Source organism: Meriones unguiculatus, chromosome X (assembly GCF_030254825.1).
Source record: "Meriones unguiculatus strain TT.TT164.6M chromosome X, Bangor_MerUng_6.1, whole genome shotgun sequence".
Taxonomy (NCBI): Eukaryota; Metazoa; Chordata; class Mammalia; order Rodentia; family Muridae; genus Meriones; species Meriones unguiculatus.
Genome location: NC_083369.1, coordinates 143268012 through 143278787, shown reverse-complemented (window position 1 = coordinate 143278787; position 10776 = coordinate 143268012). Strand labels below are relative to the sequence as shown.

The following is a 10776-nucleotide window of genomic DNA, read 5'->3' as shown; positions in this document are numbered from 1 at the left end:
CAACTTGTTTTCATGTGTGCTAGCTGAATACCTTCCAAATTCTATTCCTTCCTTGAATCATTTCTATGGATAGTAGAACTGTACTTTGACAAAAAGGGTATGAGTAATTGAAAAGAGACTGAGGCAGAAATCCACCAAAGCCTGTTTCTTCAGATTCTCTCTGGCCTATTAGTTAAAATATTCCCCTGTAATCCCAGCACTCTGGGAGGCAGAAGCAGGGGGGGTCTCTATGAGTTCGAGACCAGCTTGCTCTACAAAGCTAGTCCAGGACAGCCAATGCTACTCAGAGAAACACCATCTCAAAAAGCAAAAACAAAAAAACTTTATCCTGGGTAAGAGGAGAGCCCATTTTTAAATTGGGTGTTATGATTGGCTATCATACAAAAAAAAAAAAAAAAAAGAGAGAATTTCCTTATGGCCAGTTCTTCAAAAAAAAAAAAAAAAAAAGTATGGGAAGTTAAAGAAAAAAAATTAAAAAAAATTATGACTGGATTTAAGGAAAAGACATTCTAGCTTCTGTGACTTATCTTGGGCAAAAGGAAACAGTTTCTCTGGCTTTCTCTAGAAAAAAAAATAAAGGATAAGACAGGCAGGTGGGGGAAGGTCAGAAAGAGAATTTGCCTGTGAAGCTAGTTCTGAGGTTTCACTTTGGGTGTAGCTTCTGAGTATAAACATATCTACAGTCATCTGTGTTCAAAAATTCAACAACTCACTAGTCTATGTTAGCTCATTATTATTCACTTTGTATTCAAAGGTATTTTTCATGGTTAGAGAGCAATTTCAATTTTATCAACTTCTTCCTAGTTCTGACAGACAATTTGATAATGGTCGTTATTAATTAAAACACTCAGAATATTTTATTCTTGCTAGGAAAATGCACAAGATTATTAGTATTGATTTGTATTGTCAAAAATGATTAAGTTCATATAAATCCTTAGACCTTGTTAGTTAAGTCAGGAATAAGCTTTTGTTTTGTTGGAGCTTCAAATTATCTTGCTCATAAATCCTGTTGCTATATTTGCTTTGGTTATTGGGTATTTTTTTAGTGTACATTCTTTTTGTTTCAAGAAAATCTTGAGTTGGAGTTAATAGCCCAGTAAAACCTTGTAAAACTCTGTGTCTCGACAAACAAGTATTGGCAAAGAACACAGGATTAAATTCATTGTCTATTTCTTTCAACAGTTCCACAAACTGGTGATGAGTTACATCATTTGCACATATGCTGAACAATTTTAATAATGATGTCTGTAAGGCTTTTCATAGCATCTACTGCAGGGGAATGAAGCCAACTATTTTCAGTATGTATTATGCAGTCATATGAAGTCACCAAAAAAATACCACCCACAATAAAAGTAGAACTGTCAACTTAATATGAAACACCACCTATTTTCCATTATATCTACTGGAAGGTTTTGTTTGCCAGGTATAGAAGACTTTAAAATATCTGTGCTATAGGATTGTAAGGCTGTGAGTTTGCATTCTTTGTGAATAGGGAAGTTCTTTTGAGTCAAAACATACCCAGATTACTAATTCAACAATGTCATATATCACATGAATCAGCTATAGCTAAAGAAAAGTATTAGAATTTAAAAAAATTATTCATTAAGCTGGGTGCAGTAGGCACTCCTTTAATCTCAGCACTCAGGAAGGCAGAGGCAGGCCCATCTCTGTGAGTTCAAGGCCAGCCTAGTCTACAAAACAAGTTCACGACATCCAAGGTTACACAAAGAAACCTCATCTCTTAAAAAACATTCATTTATTATTTTATGTGTACCAGTGTACATAAAATTTTTCCTGTGTGTATGAGTGCAATGTACATACAGTACCTAGAGATGCCAGAACGCAGTGTCAGATCCCCTGATATTGGAGATAGAGACAGTTGTGTGGTACCTTGTAAGTGCTGGCAATTAAACCTCAGTCCTCTGGAAGAGCAATCAGTGTTCTTAACCAGTAAATCATCTCTCCAGCCCTTGTATTGGCAATTCCAGGCCACAGAAGACAATACAACCACTCCTGATGAGACCTGATATAGGGTCAGGAGGAAGGGGAGGAGGACATCCCTTTTCAGTGAACTGGGAGAGGGATACAGGTGGGGAAGAGGGACGGTGGGATTGGGAGGGAGGGAGGTACAGGATGATACAAAGTGAATAAACTGTAATTAATAAAAAAATAAAAATAAATTACTAAAAAAATTCGAAAGGACACTGGAATGTTCATCTTGGATACTAACTAGTCCTATATACTATAGAAAATTATTTTGAGGTTCAATTAAAGATCTTTTGTTTTTTTTAAATATTACACAGTAGGATGTTTAAAGAATTACATTGCTGATAAAACTAGAATCAGTGTCCTTATCAAATGGATGTTCTCAGCAGACATCCCATTCCAATGCCTCATGAAAGTTAGACTGCACTCTTTTATTTTCTTTCTCCAAATCTTGTAATTTGAAATCAAAATCTGAAGTTGGTGAACCTGTATATAATTTGTTTCATTCTGTTTTTAAGTGCACTCTATAGGATTAAGTATTTTCATCACAATTGAATTCCCACCTTCTTTGCCAGCTGTGAAGTCCACCCACAGAATGATCAGTAAATAAATACTTTTTTTCTCTGTTCCTATCAAATTTAGGTGGACATTTCCACAGAGAAGACATAAACTTGAAGTAGAGCTTCTCAGCTGTGATGGTATTGATTTGATTAAATAAATAAATAAATAAATAAATAAATAGGGGGATGGAGAGATAGCTCTGGGGGTAAAGAACACTTGCTGCTCTTGCAGAGGACCTGGGTTTGGTTCCCAGCACCCACATGGTGACTCATAGTAACTCTAGTTCCAAAAGATCTGATGCCTTCTTCTGCCCTGAAAGGACACTGGGAATGTAAGTAGTACACAGACATTCATGCAAGCAAAACACATGCACGTAAAATGAAATTACTGAAGAGTCCTGTGGAAAGGTAGGAGGAAAGGTTGAGGGATCCAGAAGAGTCAAGGACACCACAAGAAGACCCACAGTGTCAACTAACCTGAACCCATGGAGGCTCACAGAGACTGAACCACCAACCAAAGAACATGCATGGGCTCGACTTTGACCCTCTACACAAATGTAACAGATGTGCAGTGTGTCCAACATGTGAGTGCCCTAATACTGGGAGTAGGGGCTGTCTGTAACTCTATTGTCTGCCTCTAGATCCCTTTCCCCTACCTGAGCTGCTCTTTTAGGCTCCAGTGGGAAAGAATGCTCTTAGTCCTCCTCCAACTTGAGTCCCAGGGTTGGTTAGGTACCACTTATGGGCTTTCCCTTCTCTGAGAAGGAGGAGGTAGGGGAATTGGGGTAGGGGCATGAGTGTGGGACTGGGAGGAGAGGAAGAGGGGGCAGCAAAGAGATTAAATAAATAAATAAAGGTTCATTATTTTAAAAAGATAAGAAATACATAAATCCGGAAATAGTAACTAAATAAATGAGCTACGTACTCTAGCATACCTATAAGTCCCAGATGATACTCAGGTGCCTGAGTCAGGAGGATCACTTGAGCTTAGCAATTTCAAAGCTAGGCACAGTGGCGAACACCTATAATCCCAGTACTTGCAGAGGCAGAGGCAGAGGCAGGCATATTGCTGTGAGCTAGAGGCCATCCTGGTCTACAAAGCGAGTCCAGGACAGACAGAGCTACACAGAGAAACCTTGTCTGGAAAAACCAAAAAAATAAAAAATAAAAAATAAACAGGAATAACCCGTTTAACTAAAAGATAAATTAATATTAAATACTAATAATCCTCAACAGGTATGCACTACCATGCTTAGTTTATATAGTGCTATGGATTGAACCCAGAGCAAATGAATAAAAACAAACAATCCATCTGTGCTGTCTACTGGAGAGTTGGCTCCCTGGTTAAGAGTGCAAGTGGCTCTTACAGAAGACCCACATTCCCTTACCAGCTCCCACTCAGAGTAGTTCACAACTGCTTGTACCTCTACCTCCAGGAGAGCCAATATCCTATTCTGGCCTCCATGGGTATTCTGGTACACACACACACACACACACACACACACACATACACACACACACTCAGAGAGAGAGAGAGAGAAAGACTGACAGACAGGCAGGCAGGCAGGCACAAATAAAACTAACCCTTAAAAAAAACCCCACCCTGTGGTATAGCCACATGCATGCCTAAAACCTAAACACTATGGGGATAGGTGGGAAGAAGAGAGATGGGGAAATGGGGCATAAAGGATCATGGGGGCTTGCTGGTCACAAGCTAGTTCAGATTCAGTGAGAGACCCTGTCTCAAGGGACTACGATAGAAAGTGATAGAGTAGGACACAGGTCTTCCCCCTCCTGGCTTTCAATCCCAAGTGAAATTTTATTTTTATTAATAAAATGCACATCTACACAAAATAAAAATTTCAAATAGTTCTTTATCAGGCAGCAGTTGCTGTACCTCAGAGAAATGGCCGAAGACTTTTGTTTTGGGCAAAAGAATCAAGGAGGCACTCCTTAAATGAAGCCAAACCTACTGGTTCTAAATTCACTGTGAAAAAGCACTCCATCAACACCTGCCCACCCTCTACTGATGAAATGAAGAAATCCCATCACTCCATTGTACTTTAAGAACTTCATAGTCACTAGAAATCAGGAGACCTTCTCTTAAAAGAGAAAGCCACACAGGATTTCAAAATCAACTTGATCTTTCAGAGCACAGCCACTGGTGCACTTCAGGAGGCTCACGCAGTAAGCCTGGGGGGTTGTTTGAAGCCAGAAATCTTTCTACCAAGATATGGAGCTTTGCTGGATTTGGTTGAAGTCTGCCATCTCAGGATAGCACTCAGTCTATGATGGAAGCATCACACAGCCCTCAGGGAAGTTTATAGGCCAGACCCTTTCCTGAAAAGGAAACCAGTTCAGCTAGCTAGCTATTCCTAGAAATAACCCACCCTGCTAATGATCTAAGTCTTCAGCAGTGACTTTCAATTGTACTTGGAGATTCTCTCCCCCTAGGATAATTAAGTACTGTGTTCTCCTTCCCTGCTAATGCATGGAAAATGAGGTGCTGTATCACTACATGCAAATCAAGTATCCCTGACCCTATCAAATCAAACACATTCACCCTGAAAATCCCTCCCATTGCCCAAAGGTTTATAAATCCCTGATTTCAAATAAATGTGCAGGGGGCTGCATGCTGCTGGTGGTTGAGTGCTGCCTGATACTACTACCAGCTTTCCACCATGGCTGCCTGTTGGACCACATTTCACACAGGGCTTGCCCTCTGGCCTACTGGTCCAGGGTGGAAAGGCCTGTATCTCAGACTGCAGCTAGCATTGGCTTTAGCCTGCACCTCACAGCAGCTTAAGGAAAAGCTGTAACACTTTGGTAGAGGAAAACCTGAGCTTCCATTACCACCGGGGATCTCATCCTAAAAGAGCTAAACTGTAACACTCTGTGGAAAACCTTTTCCACATCCCAGCCTATTGTACTCAGGCCTAGCCCTAAAACACTCTAGCTGCTCTGGAAAGAAACAGAACCCCTGTTCTCTCTATCTGGGAGCTGAGTTCTAGCCCCACCTTCTGCTGAAATCCAAGCTCCAGCCTAACAGAGATAATGACACCAAGAGAATCACATGATACCAAAAAGCATCTATTTGGTTTGCAAGATACACAAAGAGCTAATTAAGTGATGGCTTGCAGTCAGTTCTGTATAATATTTTGGTCTAATTTGTGCTCTTTTGTAAGAAGTAATTAATAGTATGCTATATCATATTTATATTACTCTTACCTTTAGTGTAGGTTGATGGCAAAAAGTGACTGTCCATGGACCTCAGTGATGTCACAGTGCCTATGGAGTGACAAGTTGCTAATATGCTGAAGGGATGGGGGTACTTCTTGCTTCTTGTGATGCATGTTTTTGTAGGGTAAGGGCTTGTTAGGTAGCTATTAGAACTGATAAATAAATGTATACAGGGTTCTTTTGATATAAAACAGGTTATAGGACAAGCAAGATGGCCTAGCAGGTAAAGGTTCCTGAGGACCTGAGTTTAATCCCTGGCATCCATGGTGTAAGGAGAGAAGTCACTCGTGAAAGCTCCACTCTGCCATTCACATACACACCATAATATGTATGTGCCTCTCACATATACACATACAGACATCATATCAGCAAATCAAAACTTATGCAAAAGCAATTCAAAGACGGTGCCAGTCCCATCCCCAGCAAGCAGACAAACTTGGCAGCCTTAGCCATGTGGTTCTGGTTTTAGAGTCACAAAGGATATAGGAGTAAAGGGGTTGTGAAATCTTCCTCTGGGCTTAAGGAAAGCCACTGAGTCAAGGTGTTTGGCAAGGGAGTGCCCACTTGGAGGCCTCAAGAAGCCATCTTGTGAAGCTGTGAAAGTGAAGCCTGAATTGAGTTGGAGACCACAAGATATTGAGATGCCAGAGCTTTGGGATACCTAGCAAGGAGAGCTGCACACAGGGAGTGGAATTAGCCTGAGAAAAGTATGTTACAATCAGCAAAGCTGGAAGGCGTGGGAGATCTCAAGATCTGCCTAAGCCCTTTGATATCAGACATGGAACTACAGTATTAAGAGTTTTCCTTGCTGGGTTTCAGTCTCCATTTGGTCCAGTATTACCTCACTATGTTCTCTTGTCCTTCTTTTGGAATGGTGATGTCTATTCTGTGCCACTGTGTACTGGAAACATTTCATTTGCTTTTTGCTTTTATGTGAGGTTACACTTAACAAATTGCCTTCAGTCTCAGAAGAAACTTTGGACTTTTCAATAGTCTTGAGACTATAAAAGACTATGGGGAATTTTGAAGTTGTATTAAATGCATTTTGAATTATGATATGGTTACAAGCCAATGGGGGCCAGGGAGTGGAATGTGGTGTTTTTAGTAAGAATGATTCTCATAGGCTCATGTTTGAGTGTTTAGTTTCTAGTTGGTAGAGCTGGTTAAGGATTAGGAGGTGTGCCCTCAGTGGAGGAAGTGCGTCACTGGGGCAGGGCCTTGGGGTTTCATAAGCTCATGCTAGACCCAGTCTCACCTCCCACCCCTGCCATTTGTGGATCAGTTGTAAACTCTCAGCTACCACGCCAGCATCATACATTCTTGCCATTATGCATTCCACCATGATAACCATGAACTAACCCTCTGAAACTGTTGGACTAACCCCCTGAAACTACAAGCAATCCCCCAATCAAGTGTTTTCTTTTATAAATTCCTTTGGCCATGGTGTCTCTTCAAAGCAATAGAAAAATAAGCAAAACACACAAAAAATTAAAAAGTGTAAACAAATGTTTAACAATTGGGGCTGTCAAGTGTGGCCATGTGTCACTGTGATAAGTGTGTGTGTGTGTGTGTGTGTGTGTGTGTGTGTGTGTGTGTACAGGAGTACAGTGATCTTGGAAGCCAAGGGGGTATTAGATCTCTGGATCTGGAGTTACAGGCAGTTGACAGGCAGTTGTGAGACATGTTAGTGGGAACTGGGAGCAGAACTCTGGTCCTCTGAAAGAGTATCAAGTGCTCTTAACTGCTGGCTGATCCATCTCTCTAGCCCCTAGATTATCTAGGATTTTTGTTTGTTTGTTTACTTTTGTTGTTTGTTTGGACAGTCTTACTATGTCACTCTGGATGGCCTCAAACTCACAGAGATCTGCTGCCTCTGCCTTCCAAGTATTGGAATTAAAGGCATGCATCACCATGCCCACCCTATGAATGGCCTATAGTTTTTATGTCCACATTGATGTATATACCAATTTTTTTTTTCGGTGCTCAGTGCTCAGTGCTGGAGATGGGAACCCAGAACATGCACATTCTAAACAGATGCTCTACCACTAAAATCCATCCCCAGACCTCATAAACACAATTTCAAACAGCCTGTCTACAGAATGGCTCAGAACCTAGACAGTCATCCGTTACAAGGTCACACTGACATTTTAATCATTTCATATATCATTTGAAGTGCAACCTTTCGGCAAGCTGAAACATCCCCACCTTCAACTTTCCAAGTAGATTATTTGTTTTTGTTTTTTTTTTCTCTTAGAAATGAAAGTTTTTATTGGTTTTGGTCCACACAGAGACTTTCACATTGTCTGGCAGTGCAGGGCCCCCTGTGGGTCACAGGCAACACTTTCGGAGGTGAGGGGGGGAGGGGCAGCACAGCTAATCAGATCAGGAACAGCAGGGACCTTTAACATGCAGGGCTGCAGGTGTGATGGTGTCTGGTTTACCTCAGTTCCTGGCCTCATTTTCTCCACTGGGCACAGAAAGGTGGGGTCTGTGGGTGTTGGGAAAACAAGTGTAGTCTCTCAGAATGTCTGCAGTATTTTAAAGCCCCTATACCTTTCTCCATGAGGGGGCCAGGGGACAAACAAAATACAAGATTCCCTTGTTTTCTTTTGTTGAAACTGCCTGCAATTTCTACGGGCTCACAAACCACAAACTGATGCAGAAGAGATGAAGAAACCAGAAACTCTTTGGGGCCAGCCTTTCCTGCAGCCCCCTGGGGATAATCACAGCCAGGCTATCCCAGCAAGGACCCTCATATTCCCTGCTTGGTGAGTCAATCCTGGGAAGGAAGCAAGGCATGATGGGTGAGGTGGGATTGTAGATAGATAGCACAGGCTTGTTATTCCAGCCCTCAGGAAGCTGAAGCAGGAGGATTACAGTGAGTTCCAAGCCAGAGAGGGCTACAAAGTGCAGCCCAGGTTTAAAAAACAAAACAAAACAATACAATACAATGAGAACACAGCATCCTACACAGGGATGCTGATAGGAGAAGCTGGCACCCTTGGTGCTCAGTAGACAGCCTCCTCTTGGCAGTAGGGCAGGTACTCAGGGGCCTTTCCCTGGCCATCATCCCCTGCCAGGAGCCTCATTAGCTGCTGGGCCCTGTGGGCAATACTTGGGGTCATGAATCTACCGGCCCAGCCTGAAGACCTGGCCGCTCTGGTTGGCACCCTTAATGTAGCCCATCTGCAGAGACATGAAAGAGTTGCCGCACTAGTCCTTGCCCAGCATGGTGTCCTAGATGTGCCTCCAGATCCTAGGAACTGTCATGCCCACCTGACTGGCACACTTATTGGTGCCCATCTGGAGGTTGATGGTGCAATGGCCCATAGGAGGCAGGATCTGGTTTCGGGGATCATAGAGCTGTTGCCTGGTATTTAGGGCACCATGCAAAACTGGCTGGCATATTTGTTGATGCCTATCTGCAGTCTGATGACGCACTGGCTGGCCTTGATGGTGGCATCATCCAAGTTCCTCTTTTGTTTCTCCGAGTATTTGACTTCAGAATATACACTACTCTTTTGGTCTTGACCTTTCCCACCAGCACAAATAGAGTCACTTGCACCTGTGTCATATTCCCACTCTTAAAAACAGGTCATTGGCTTCAAACAGATCCACAGGATTCATGTTCTAGCCGACCACGGTGTTGATAAAGTTGGAGAGGTTTTCTGGCTGGTGCCGGTTCTGCATAGAGCAGTTGATCTTGGGGACAGAGCCTACCTGCAGTTTGTCCGTGAGTATGCGTAGAATGACCCCATCTTTCAGACCCTTCTGGAAGTCGGAGCCAACGGAGAGGCCCGTGAGTACCTTTATCTAGCTTCTGGGTTTGGCTTCCTTCTCGGGATCCTATTTAAACAGGAGCCAGTTCTTGACCTCGGCTGCCAACACATAGGAAGGACCCATGTTGACCTGCGTGGAGCTCCTCGCATGGGACCCCGGTGTGGAACAGGCAGACCAGAGGGACCAACAGAGGGACCCACAGAGGGTCCAAATAAATTCTTTTAAAAAAAGATTCACTTGGGGCTGGAGAGATGGCTCAGCAGTGGAGAACGGTAGCTGCTCTTTCTAAGAACCTGGGTTCAGTTCCCAGCACCAACACAACTGCCTGTAACTCCATCTCCAGGGGTTCCAACACCCTCACACAGATACACATACAAGCAAAAACACCAACGCACACAAAATAAAAATAAATCATTTTCAAAAAGATTTATTTTTGTTTTATAGTTATTATAATTATTTTTATTTTACTTGTTGTTGTATATAGTTGGGCCCCATGTATACCAGGTGAAGATGAAGTTAGTCTTGTGCATATCCTCCTTGGAGTATAGCCAGTTTACTTTTCCCAAGTATGGCAGCACCCAATGCATGGAACAGAATACACTCACCCGCTGTCCAGTTGAGCATGTCCTTTTTGATGATGGCCTCATCCTCCAGATTCTTCCCAAGCATCTGCAAGGTCCTTCACTCCTTCTTGGCCTGGAAAAGTGCCATGGAGGCTATAGAGGATGCCATATCCTCGATCAACAGGCTCCTGAAACTGAGATTCCATTTGATCATGTTCTAATACTAGAAAAGCAATGTCTGGATGCCAATAGCAAATATGCCCAACAATCCTTGGCATGGCATGCCTGCTTATAGTGGATGGGGTTGTCACTCTCTGTCCTGAATCACCTTCTAAGCTACCAAGTTTGAAAGAGTCCTTACTTTGTTTTTGATTATGCGTATGTGTCTCTATGTGGTAAGCACTTGTGTGTGTAGTTGCCCTCAGGGGTCAGAAGAGGGCTACAAATCTTCTAGAGCTGGGCTTCTTACTGTTCTAATGGAGCTCTAAAATTCTGTTCCCAGCATCCACATGAGGTGGCTCACGACTGCCTGAAATCCCAGCTCCAGGTGATGTGACAGCACTAATGACATCTGAGGGCAACTGCACACATATATAAGCCTCCAACATACACCCATACACATACTTTTTTAATCTTAAAATTTATTT

The 10776-nt window shown here is 42.6% G+C and overlaps 1 pseudogene; it reads right to left on the bottom strand.

The window, feature by feature from the left end:
- Nucleotides 1-8794: 8794 nt before the first annotated feature.
- On the bottom strand, nucleotides 8795-10235 carry LOC110539962 (calponin-2-like; annotated as a pseudogene).
- Between the last annotated feature and the right edge of the window lie 541 nt (nucleotides 10236-10776).